This window comes from Syngnathus floridae, chromosome 21 (assembly GCF_059516105.1).
Source record: "Syngnathus floridae isolate MCC-2025c chromosome 21, RoL_Sflo_1.0, whole genome shotgun sequence".
Lineage (NCBI taxonomy): Eukaryota > Metazoa > Chordata > Actinopteri > Syngnathiformes > Syngnathidae > Syngnathus > Syngnathus floridae.
The window spans coordinates 7,217,239-7,230,562 of record NC_142433.1 but is presented as its reverse complement, the minus strand read 5'-3'; the positions used below and the strand labels follow the sequence as shown (position 1 = coordinate 7,230,562).

The 13,324-nt window shown below is 38.5% G+C and overlaps 1 long non-coding RNA gene across 1 annotated transcript; it reads left to right on the top strand.

Moving 5' to 3' along the window:
- LOC148380362 (uncharacterized) lies at positions 1-12,670 on the top strand. The gene is made up of 4 exons (XR_015855037.1): positions 1-403; positions 11,294-11,523; positions 11,805-11,946; positions 12,318-12,670. It is a non-coding gene; the product is annotated as an uncharacterized LOC148380362 (long non-coding RNA).
- The last annotated feature ends 654 nt before the right edge of the window (positions 12,671-13,324 follow it).

Sequence of the window (13,324 nt, the reverse complement as noted above, 5' to 3'; positions counted from 1 at the left end):
TCACGTCAAAGTAAACGGGACAAATCGCGATCACAGCGATTGCACCTCTGGCTCCCACAACAAAATTTTTTTACACAATACTTTGTGTTGTGCTGTGTGTTTTTTGTTGTGTTTCTATGTGTTTGCGTCGTCTGTGTTCATTTGTTTCAGTTTGGCAGCGAAAACGGCTCCGAGAGAGCGCTGTTTTTCTTTAACTGACCAGATTCTCTTTTTTTTAAAACTTACTGAAGCACTAGCAGCGACAGTACGACGGTCGTTACTGTGTCGTTATTTTATATTTTTCTGCTGCGCGCGGGAGAAGATTATTTTCCCGCCTGTTTTTTTTCTCCACCTTCTGCCTCCGTGTTGGTTTTCCTCCTGGCGGCTCCACCACCAAGCACACGTCGCGACGTCCAGAAATTCGGTAAGTAGGCCTACTATCACTAAAAGTAATAAAATAAAATAGTAATACACAGGAAGTAATCAGTTTGCTTGCCATCAAAGTGAATTACTCATGCAAGTACTGTAATTTCACCACAGCTTCAATACCTGCATTTGTTCGTCATTTGAGGATTCACAGAAATTTAGCTAACTTCAGATTTCCATGTGGGGTAGCAGAATGCTTTGCCACTTTTTACACACGTGGCGCCCTTCAAAGTTCACATGTACCGCTCTCACAAGAGGACAGCTAAACCAGGACTTGAAAGGCAAATTGATGGAGTTGACTTGGCTTCCACTTTTGTAGGTTGTAGCTTTATGTCAGCTCGATCAACTCGTATACATTTCCGGCAAAAAAGCCAACTTGTGGGGCAGGATCAGCCTATTTCTGGGTTGAACCACACCCACTTCCGGGTTAAGCCCCATTCAGAGTACGGATGTTGATAATCTAGTTGATTGAAGAGATACAGATAATGTATAATTATTTTTTTATTTTATTTTTTTTGCTCCTCTTATTTATTATTTATTCATTATTTATTCAGCACGCTTTTGTTATACTTGTTTACTTGTTTGTCTGTTGTGAGCCATGCCTTGTCACCGTGGGATAGGGGGGAACGAAATTTCGGTTTCTTTGTGTGTCTTTGGCATGTGGAGAAATTGACAATAAAGCTGACTTTGACTTTGATAATAATAATAATCATCCTGAAGGAATGAGGTCGAAATACAAAAAGTCCTGCCTCGCTACAAAAACAGATATGCTCAAACCTCATTGAATAAAGTACATAAGCAGACAAGTATATTCACATATTAAATAAATAAAAGAAACATTTGAAGCATATAATTATACCTACACACCAAATCAATAAAGAAGACATAACTAGACATTTTTGATAAGTGGTGATGAGAAAGGTTTTTATAACTTTATGATCTGATATGTATATTTCTGAGGACTTTGAAATAACAAATGACTTTTGATATATTGCCTAAATACCTTAATGACCCTTAAGGAACTGTGGAATGCATGCCTGATGTTTTTTCTCTGAATCATGGACACGGCCAGAGTCGTCTTGACCGTTCAGTACTTGATTGTATCTTATGTTTTGACTAATGCTAGACGCCAGTTTTTGATTACTACTGAACGCTCTGCACAGAGGGAAATAGTTTGCCTAAAAAAGCAAAGATACGGTTGAATGCGGTACGACAGTGTATGTCCAAGATTGGAGAAGAATGTTCACAGGAAGGTCACGTGGAGATAAAACCAGTGGGTGCCAGAAGGAGCCACCCGAGAACTCGGCTAAAGATGATCGCCAAGGCCGAGAGACGGGATGGAAGACAACAGCCCCCTCCACACACACACACCAACAGCCCCCCACCAACACACCGAATCGCCCATAACCAGCACCACTCCCATGGAAGCAGACTCTCCTTCGAACTTGCCCCACCCCGAAGACTCATCGCCCATCAATCCCAGCCCACAATGTGCTACTGAATATAAAACTGATCTAACAACCTTGGACTTTGCCTTTTCTGAATGGAGACTTTCCGCTCTTGAAGGGCCCAGCGCTGTATTGCACTTTCCTGAAAACAGAGCTTTTTGAACAAGAATTGTGATTGAACTCAACCAAGCTGTCTAAGTCTAATTTCTGCTTCAGTGTCTTTGCATTTTCCTAAATCTGAAGAAATCAAACGAGCACGCAGTGAGTAAATTGAATAACAGGTGATTGGCAAAGGCTTTTGCTGTGAGGCGCAGATAACGCGCTCCCTAAATTATGGACAGAATCCAACAAATGGTGACCCTGACGTGATTTCTTCAGAAGGGAAAGTGCATGCTCCACAAAGGATTCTTCCTTCTCCGCTCTTGCTCAACAGTATTGCAGTCCGATCGGCACAAAAGGTAAGGGGGAAAAATTTTTTTCTCTCTCCCAGTTCAGCAATATTGTGGAGTGAAAGCGGAATTCAAAAATTAATAATTTCAGCTCTGTGTTCAGGAATGGTGTTTGTGTGGAACTTGGTAAAAGTGATTTGTGGAAAAAATTAAAAATACAAAAACAGGTGAAGGCGTCGCTGATATAGCAGTACGGATGCCGAGCGACTCCAATAGTGTGACCTTAGAACATTATAGGGCTGTCTAAGGCGAGGGACATCTGGGACGTCCGAGTCGTGGTGAATTAAGAGAAAGGTGGTGAGGACTTTGTCTGATCAGCAAAGGGCGCTCACACCGCTGGAACTTGTGGGATGCCAGTGACTAGCATATGGGCACCTGAGTGGCCTCAATAGTAGACACTTAGTAACTTATACTGTTGCCTAAGGTCGGGGTCGATTGGATCGGCCAGGCCACCAATACGAGTCGGGGACTCGTGAAAAAAAAAAAAAAGAAAAAAATGGTGACGGCATCGCTGATATAGCAGGACGGATCCCTGGCGACCTCAATAGTGCGACCTTAGAGACTTATATTGTTGTCTAGGGCGAAGGGTAACTGGGTTAACCAGGTCGCTACATAATTGTTGAAGTGTGTCTATGATGATATTGTGTGGAAAGCAGGCTTGGCTGTCAGATGGGACAGCGGCGCAGCTGAAGAAGTGAGTGATTAGTTGTGGTGCTGTTCATGGGATGGAAGTGATGATTTGTGGTTCATGAAGAACAATAAGTTGATTTGTATAAAATTGTTGATTTTATTTTGATTTCGCATGAGAGTTGGAGTCAGAAAAATGGCTTAACAAGAATTTGATAAAGAATGTATATTTAATTAGCATGAAGGTTATATCCCATTGTGTGGTGGGGTTAAACTGTAACCATTTTTGTTTTCAAAAGGGTGCAGCTCTAAAGTTTGGGCCAAACGGTCAGGTGGGCACAAATGCACCTTTTGGACAGAGGTGGGGGGTTACATTGTGCGACGTGGTGGTGGCGAGGCTCTCCGCACTTCAGTTGCCCCCCCCCACCCTTGTTATCAACTGGGAAGATTGTCATGTCTATGTTGTGGGCCCGTGTGTTGGTTTATGTGTATGTTTGTCTTTGTGCATCAGTTCGTTATAAAGGATGGAATTGCGTTAAATTGGTGCACGGAAACGGTGTGCTAGACAATGGTTTATCAGATTTGCATTGTTAAATGTAAATATTAGAAATGATAGAATAATCTGAGGGTTGTGGTCAGAAACTCGTCCAACGAGGAGAGTGCCCAGCCCTCATAAAAATGTGAGAGTAAGAGAGAACATACATTGTAGAATTGGATAAAATTAAATTATGTTTGCAGATTTTAAATTTAGGAGGAATTATTGATTGGTTATGACATAAGACTATACAAGGACACATGTAAGGATAAGTCAAAGATTTGAATCACTTAGAGTTAAAAACAACAAATAAAAACGACATTGCAAGGGGGCACTTTTTATTAAAAGAACACCAAGTAAAGTAAGTAGGGGGCATTCGTGATTGGGATTAAATTAAGGATAAAATTAGGTCAAGGATTAGAAATCAATGGTGCTCTACACAAAAAGGCTTAAATTTTTAATGGGGAAATATTTGGAGTACTGTGTTGGTCTACATAGGTCATGGGCCGAGTTTATTTGGTTTTGATTGTGGTTTGGGTTTATTTTGTTTATTGTTAGGTTTTCCTTGTGTTTATTGTTAAGGTGTTCCTTGTTATTCTCTCATCCCCTGCATTGTAAATGTCTTCTTTATGCAGATAGATTAACAGGCTAGGAATTTAGTGAGGAGAAAATTGATCAATTGATGGCGGTTAATAATTGTCCAAATCCTAGTTACATTTTTTGAGGGACCAGAGCAACGACATTATATTTAATTTGCAGGCCATTATTTCGTAAGTGATGACAGTTTCTAGATAAGTAGACTGTTTTATCAAAAATGTGAGAGTGAAGGAGGAGGTTTGATTTGTAATCTGGCATTTGGGTGCCACTTTTAAGAGTCTGTGCAGGAGCATAGATTGTTTTTGTTTGTTTTTAAAGATATATTTGACAGTTTATCTCGGTGCAGTAAGGATATAGCCATTTTGAAAGACTTAAAATTAAAAGCAAAATTACATTTTAATTCTGACACATGCCAGCTAACATGAGGATGGCAAATAAATGAATAAATACTCGCTCAAATGCGGCATGTGTTTTAAATTGGGCGATAAGACATTCACTTTCAAGCACTATCATTTAGCGCTGCTGACAACAATAACTTATGAGATGGTAAACCAAGGAGGAGTGTCATAGTTGGAACACAGGCGCTGTATGACCTATAGATTGAACAATAACATTCACCGCATATACAACCATGTTGGTAGATTGTTAAATTACATTACAGTTTATTACAAAGGATTTCGGAACTTTATTTGATGATAAACACTGGAACGAGGATTTTAGCCGTGTTAATGGGTAGGGTGGATGGATTACTCGAGAAAAAAAAAAAAAAAAAGCTTTTGATAAGGGCAGCTTGATAGTAAGATGATGTGTGTGCGCAACTGATAGAATGCAATATGTTAATGGGAAGATTTGGGGTGTAAGGAACAAATACTACACATGAAGACTGATAACACAAAGATAGTTTTGTGAAATTTGTGTCCCAGTGTGTTCTGCCCTAGCGCATGGCACAAGTCCTGAACTGAGTCCTTGTACTCTACTGGCTGCCTCAAAATCAACAGAGGACTGTCCCTGGTCATGAGACACCTTTGACCTTTGGGAGAACAACAGGAACTATTATCATGCTTGAAGGGGGCAAGCACAGCTCTTCACAGGACAAGAACCATATAGTTGGTGGAATACACACAGTTGCAGATCAAAAAGAAAATGGACTGAAAGAACAAAGACAAGATGGACGCATTTGAGAATGGCGGACGGTCCAGCCCTGAATCATCATCATGAGAATCTAAGAGGAGAGGCTGCTAAAGACTTGCACGAGTCACATGAAGTCAAACTGGACACATTGCTAAAGACTGCTGAAGCATTACAAAGTTGGTGGAGTGTGGGACAAAAGGGATGGAAGTGTGTTTGGGTGCTGGGGCAGACATAACTGAGGAGTTTTGATAAAAGTGGGAATAATAAGGCTGCTTATTGACACTGAAACGGGGATAAAAAAAAAAAATACATAGATAGGGACAGTGAAGATGCACTGACAAATTACACAACAGCGTGATCAGAAACTTTGCAAAGTGGACATTGATCAATAGAAATTAAATCATTTGAATCATAAATTTTTATATGTAACTTAGCATTTCGAAGACATAATTAATCTAACTGAAATAATGAAATTTTATAATTGGACCAGTGAAAATTTGGATTCGGGCAACAGAAGGCTGAATTTCTAAACTTAATTGACCTTTATCAAAACAACAGAATTTAATTACACATCAACTGCGACTGACTTATAGGATGCATATTTCCGCTTGAAGGGGTGAGGGGCCATAAGAAAGTTGGAATTCTGGATAGTCGGCAAAATAGTAATACAGTAGGGCTTTAAATAACAAATACATTGACATGACCCTTGCGACAATTGATTTAAATGGCAATTTATGATAGGCATTTGGGGTTAGGATTAACAATCCATCCATCCATCCATTACTGGTGCGGCTTGTCCTTACGAGGGCCACAGATGATTAACAATAATAACTAGAATTATTCATTTCTGTAGAAATTGCGTGTGAAAGCGAAGAGGCTGAATAAAAATTCGGGGAAAGCTACAAGATTATGTTTAAATTTGGAACGTGTTGAATTGGCTAGAAAATTGATAAAAATATAGAAAGAATTTTGTAAAATTGGGCGTGAATTTTAAAGTTGAAAATTTGAAATTTGGGGAGTGGGAAGTTTTGGAATAGGTAGGCATAAGATGAACAGTTAAAAAAAAAATTGAAATGAGTTGAGTCAGTGGAAAAAAAAAAAAAGAAGAAAAAAGGAAAACTAGAAGAAATTAGAAGGGAAAAAATGAAACTTTGCAAAATTTTACCGCAATGTTGGAAGTGAGGATGTGAAATTTGAATTTGAATCTAGGAGGTTAAAAGTGTAATGGAGTAAATCAGATGAATTATGTGGAAGTAGTTAAGATTAAAATAAAAGGAAGAGGAATGCAGAAGAAGTTGAATAATAATAAAGTCAAGGCAATTCAAATTTATTTATATAGCCCACAAGCAAGTCTCAAAGGGCTCCAAATGTACAAAAATTGCCAGTTTGAAATACAAGAACAATAAGTGTGAGGGCCACAATGATGATCATGACAGCAAAAATATTTCTAATTGGTTTTGATAGGAACAAAGGGGGAACATGGAAGAAGGTTTTCAAAATTTGTGATATAGCGTCACTCAATTATCAAGAGTAAGTATTTCTTTTTAATTCTAAGAATTGGCATCAACAAAAAATGAGAACGATAATCCAAGGTTATAGTGTAAGTGGCAGGAGGAAGCTGTGTATATTTTTTAAACATTATTTTCAGTATCATTTCTTAGGAGAGTCAGTAATGCTTGTGAGGAGATGAATGAAGGAACAAAGTGACAGTAAAAGGGAGTGCTCTAAAAATTTTTGGTTTTTTGCCAGAGGTAGTTATTTGGAGGGATGAATTTAAACTGAAAGCAAAATGGAACTGTTTAGTGGAAGAAATATGAGAAGGTGGAAATATTGAAGTTACAGCTCAACACAAAGTGTCAAATAGTCTAAGTGTGAGATGTGAGCAAACTAAATGGGGAGTTAAATCATGTTCCAGTATTATGCATATTGGCAAACGATGTGAGGACAGGAGACCAGACAATTAGATATTAATTTTAATATTAATATTTGAAATAAAAAGGGAAATTTTAATCGAGGAGAAAATTTTGCATAGGGAGGGTTCTTTTTACAATGTAATATTGTATGTTTTATGTGTGTGTTGTGGGATGACAGTTTGTCTGTAATGCTGTATGAATGTCAAGTCTGTACTTGGGATGGGGTTTCTGTATTGTAAATGGTTAACATGATTCAAGGTTGGGGTGATGTGATCACAGCAGAGGATAACATTCCTCTCACCTGAAAAATATAAAGATACTACAGATTTGAAAAAAGCAAGATTGATCAGGGCTCATTTTGAACTAAACATGGGTTTAGGATTACTCTGGGGCACCATTGACAACAAAAGACTTCAATGGAGAAGGCCCATTTCAAGATTATGACCAGACGTGACTATACCAGCATTGACAATCAAGACTCTGAGCCAAGACAGTGTATGACAACAACTCTGGACTTACCTGACAGTGTGACGAAATGTATGTGACGGAATTTGTGATGACTTGCTTTGTTTTGATGTTTTACCTAATTGTATTGCAGCCTCTAACAGCAACCCAGGGAGCAGATTGTGCTTTATTTCTTAAACTTGCTTTACTTTGCAGGTTGTCAACTGCAGTCTTGGAGAATTTTGTGTCATGTCTGTGAACATGCATTAACAACTAACCCCTTACTTTTCATAACAAGTTTGTAAATGTGATCGGTTTCATGACAGGCTCGGCAGGCTCCAATTTTCTATTTCATGCGTTTGACATGCGCCCATGTGTGGATTATTTTTATCATTATGAATTTTATTTTTTGGTATTATGGATGTTTATTGTACGGAGAGCTGCATGCACAGCTACAGGTGGGTGGTGGCTTTTGTTCATACAGCCATGTGAGATGCTGCCAGTCGAGTTTCAGGGACTGAGAATTGGTGATTCCAGGCTAGGATGGCATCTGGAGGTACACCGAAGTCCAGCTGGCGATGGGTATGTCACCATGGATATTGTTATTTTTACTTTTTAACCATTGTGACACATTTTTTAGAATGTGTCAAAAGGGGGAGGTAGAAAAAAAAACAAAAAAAAAAAACAAAAGGGGGAATTGTGAGATTTTAAGTGTTTTCAGATTTGATGGTTTTTAAGTCTTCAACATGCTGGACGGAGGAGAAGAAGCAGCTCGGCAGAAATGAAGTGAATGGGAGACAACATCATGAGATGGAGCCAAAGCCTGGTAACAAGTGTGAAGAGTTTCAAAATAGCTCATAATAAACTGTAGACCTTCACAAGATAGGATCAAATAGGTGGGAGAGTATTAAATGTAAAAAATTAGAACAATAACATACAGACTCCAAACAAATTGGGAACAGGTGGATTATGAACGTTAAAGTTTGAATAACACATTATTCACGTGATTCATTTGCAGGATAAACAATGGAAGGGATTGATAAACTGAACAAATTTAAGATGATTGCGGTAGTATTATGTCGAAAACAAATAGATTCAACAAGTTTTTTCCCTATAAAATGGTGCCGTTTGGGTTTGAAGTACATAGTCGCTTCAAAGGAGGAAAAGCATGATTTAAGATACGTGATTGATCAATGAGAAGGCTATCCCTTGTACCAGGGGGGTCAAACTCATTTGTTCACGGGCCGCAGTGTAGTCATAGCTTCTTTCGGAGGACCGGTATGACTGTCATACCCAAATAAATGTGTGAGCACCTCATATTATATAGAGTAAAAGCTACAAAACAAACTGACAAGTAACTCACTTTCAAATCAGACAAATAAAAACTGGTCTAATATTTAAAAATAAAATATTATTAAAAGTGAAGACAATTTGCAATTCGAGTAATGACTCATGAATAAAAAGCACAATTTGTCTTCGGGGGCCGCATAAAATCATGTGTCGGGCTGCATCTGGCCCCCAGGTCTTGAGTTTGACACCTGTGCCTTATACAAAGGTAAAGTAGGATTAGAATTTGATAAAACAGATATGGACATCATCATATTCCATTAGAGTTTGAATTGCTTGCAATACAATTACAAATTAGTTAACACCTGTGTGATTGATTGATTGGGTGGTTGATTGATTGATTGGTTGGTTTATTGATTGAGTGATTCATTGAGTGACTGACTGAAGGGCTGAGTGGCCGAATGGGCAATTGTTCGATGTCTGTCTGTCTATATGTATGTACTATATATGTATGTATGTATTTCGTTATTTGTTTTACGTATGTAATTCGTTATTTGTTTATGTATTTCTCTTTCACATTTTCTTTCTCATCTTCCACTTCTTTCGGCTGCTCCTGTTAGGGGCCGCGACTGCAAAGCGATCGTTTCCATATCTTTCTGTACCACCAACCATCTGCATGTCCTATCTTTGTCTCTGCCACACTCTCCATTATTTTGGCCAGTAGATTTCCAAGCCTAGCTTCTAACATTCTTTCCGATAACTTCATGCTTTGCTTAATCAACATAACAACACCTCTGTAGCTACTACAGTTTTGCGCATCGCCGTGGTCTGAATTAAGAAATAGAAGTCAACACCTTTCCGGGGAGCTTCTCGCTTTTTAAAAATCTCCCCTGCCATCTCTCCTTGATAGTTCCATGCTGTCACTGGAATGTCGTCTAGGCCAATTGCCTTTCCACTCTCCATCTTTTACAAATGTCTGGGTATGAATTTTATCTATATTTATTTTTCTCACTCATTGGCGGCCCCACAGAGGGACTTGTAGCGGCTCCACAGAGGGACGTGGTGTGCCAACAGAGGGACCCTGGTGGCATCAACGATTTTGGTGACCTCAGTAAAACTGAGGTCAACAGAGGGAGTGAAGGAATGAGGTCGAAATACAAAAAGTCCTGCCTCGCTACAAAAACAGATATGCTCAAACCTCATTGAATAAAGTACATAAGCAGACAAGTATATTCACATATTAAATAAATAAAAGAAACATTTGAAGCATATAATTATACCTACACACCAAATCAATAAAGAAGACATAACTAGACATTTTTGATAAGTGGTGATGAGAAAGGTTTGTATAACTTTATGATCTGATATATATATTTCTGAGGACTTTGAAATAACAAATGAGTTTTGATATATTGCCTAAATACCTTAATGACCCTTAAGGAACTGTGGAATGCATGCCTGATGTTTTTTCTCTGAATCATGGACACGGCCAGAGTCGTCTTGACCGTTCAGTACTTGATTGTATCTTATGTTTTGACTAATGCTAGACGCCAGTTTTTGATTACTACTGAACGCTCTGCACAGAGGGAAATAGTTTGCCTAACAAAGCAAAGATACGGTTGAATGCGGTACGACAGTGTATGTCCAAGATTGGACAAGAATGTTCACAGGAAGGTCACGTGGAGATAAAACCAGTGGGTGCCAGAAGGAGCCACCCGAGAACTCGGCCAAAGATGATCGCCAAGGCCGAGAGACGGGATGGAAGACAACAGCCCCCTCCACACACACACACCAACAGCCCCCCACCAACACACCGAATCGCCCATAACCAGCACCACTCCCATGGAAGCAGACTCTCCTTCGAACTTGCCCCACCCCGAAGACTCATCGCCCATCAATCCCAGCCCACAATGTGCTACTGAATATAAAACTGATCTAACAACCTTGGACTTTGCCTTTTCTGAATGGAGACTTTCCGCTCTTGAAGGGCCCAGCGCTGTATTGCACTTTCCTGAAAACAGAGCTTTTTGAACAAGAATTGTGATTGAACTCAACCAAGCTGTCTAAGTCTAATTTCTGCTTCAGTGTCTTTGCATTTTCCTAAATCTGAAGAAATCAAACGAGCACGCAGTGAGTAAATTGAATAACAGGTGATTGGCAAAGGCTTTTGCCGTGAGGCGCAGATAACGCGCTCCCTAAATTATGGACAGGATCCAACAATCCCTAGTAGCCAACTCGTTTGTCATTGCTGCTATTTCAGCTTGCTTGCTATACATGTGTCACTTTTTGTTCATCTTTCACCAACTCAGTTACTATATCTGCTCCTTTTATCTGTTTTATGTACTGCTTGGAAGATATGTATACTCCCTGCCCTGTTTTTACAGTCATTCATCTGAAGCAGATCATTTATAAAATGGATTGCTGTGAAATCTGATTTTTGTAATGTCTGACTTTAAGGAGACAATCCTGACTGCAAAAAAGTGGATGCTGTCGATCGAAGGGAGGGTCATAATCCCACCTGCTGCTCACCTGGCTGACTTCACCACTGCCTTGGCCACTCTCTTCGCCTGTTACTATGTTTTCAACCTAGAGTATCAGGTGGAAGCCTGCACTCTCTTCGCCTGTTCCTATGTTTTCAACCTAGAGTATCAGGTGGAAGCCTGCACAACATTGGAGTTTATTCAGCGGTATTAACTGATGAAATTATATACCTAACTTTATTCCCACTGGCATTTTCTATATCTCTCTTCTATAAGTGTTATTCAGGCAGTATTATCACCCCTTAATAATAAAATAAATGTAATGCAAGTATAAAATACTGCAATATTTTATTTATTTAACTAAAACAATTTATTTTTATTGATTCTTTTAATTAATCCCCCCGCAATCACAGTTGTGATTTGCTAATTGATTACTCATCGACATGTACATAATGTCCCAACCTCTAACTCCTATACTCATTACATAGGTTTTTGGTCAGAACTAATCCTGACTCCACCAAGTGCAGTGCCAAGAAACAGATGAGCCGGAAGACTTCATACATGAACCCCCATGTGATCTCCTTCATCAGGGACTTCATGGAGTTCGATTGGCTAACTGACTCGGTACAGGTGAGGTTCAGATAATAACTTTTGCATAGAAACTTCAAGATGGTTTATTTAAAGAAGTCATCTCAAATAGTTATGTTAACTCATGTGGTTATTTTGACCCCTATTCATTCTAAATGGCACATTCAACATTTCACATTTATGTCATTCCAGTTTGAATTTTTTTTCCTCCGATTTAACTTGCGACATATTCCAATCGATTTTTAACTGTCTCACGAGTAATCGTTACATCCCACTAATAATATAACTCCAACCTTGCTAATTGCATGAGTGTTCCTACAGCCAGTGACACACTTCCTATCAGGAACAAGTATCTTAACATGACACCGACATCACCATCATAATTCTTAAGGTGTTTTATTCTTTAATTTCAGGGCTCCTGTTCTGTCCAAGCCCAAGGACGTTTGTTCTAAAAGGTTTGGTAATGTGCTTTATGTTCCTGTTCACCAAAAAATACATAATCTCGTTAACACATTTTTTGTCTGTAGTTAATTGAAATATTTTAGAATATGGGTCATTCTATTAATGATTAATATTAAATCACTGATTCAGCATTTAAATTGTACAGTGAGAAACTTAATTTACAATGATTACCTACTGTTAATAGTACTGCATTGCCATATACAATACTGTTGTATGTATTGTATGTTACATTGTATGTTGTATGTTGTAATGACCGCTTCATTTGTTTGTACAGTAAATAAACCAGTAATGTAAACGCAACTGAAATCGCAGTATTTCATTGAAATTCATTCTGCAGTTAAACAACTAATACTGTAAATCCAACTGATATCACAGTATTTAACTGTTATGTAGCATACAGTTAAACTACCTAATACTGTATATACAAACCAAGACACAGTATTTAACTGTTTTTTGTTTTACAGTAAAGTACATCTACTGTAATATGTATTTACAGTAAGGTACTGGTTAATTGCTGCCAGTTAATTACTGCAAAATGTTTTTACAGTAAGTTACTGGTTAATTGCTGCCAGTTAATTTCTGTAAAATGTTTTTACAATAAGTTACTGGTTAATTGCTACCAGTTAATCACTGTAAAATGTTTTTACAATAAGTTGCTGGTTAATTGCTCCCATTTAATTGCTGTTTTTTACAGTGCAGCAACTCTATAAAAAATGTCAACCCGTGAGAATATTTAGCCCCTCTCCCATTTTGAGAACTTTGAGTCCTGGACGTCGACTGGCTTCTTTTCTATCTTCCTGTTCTGTTTAGGTAGTGTGGCAAATTTGAACGGGTTCTCTCCTTCCTAGCCCAAATTCTTAAATTATCAAAATTTTGTATACAAAACATGCTTCGTTTTTAAACAATAGCTACAGCTGATGCTAAAGTCAAAGCTGGGTCTCATTGAAATGCTAACGGT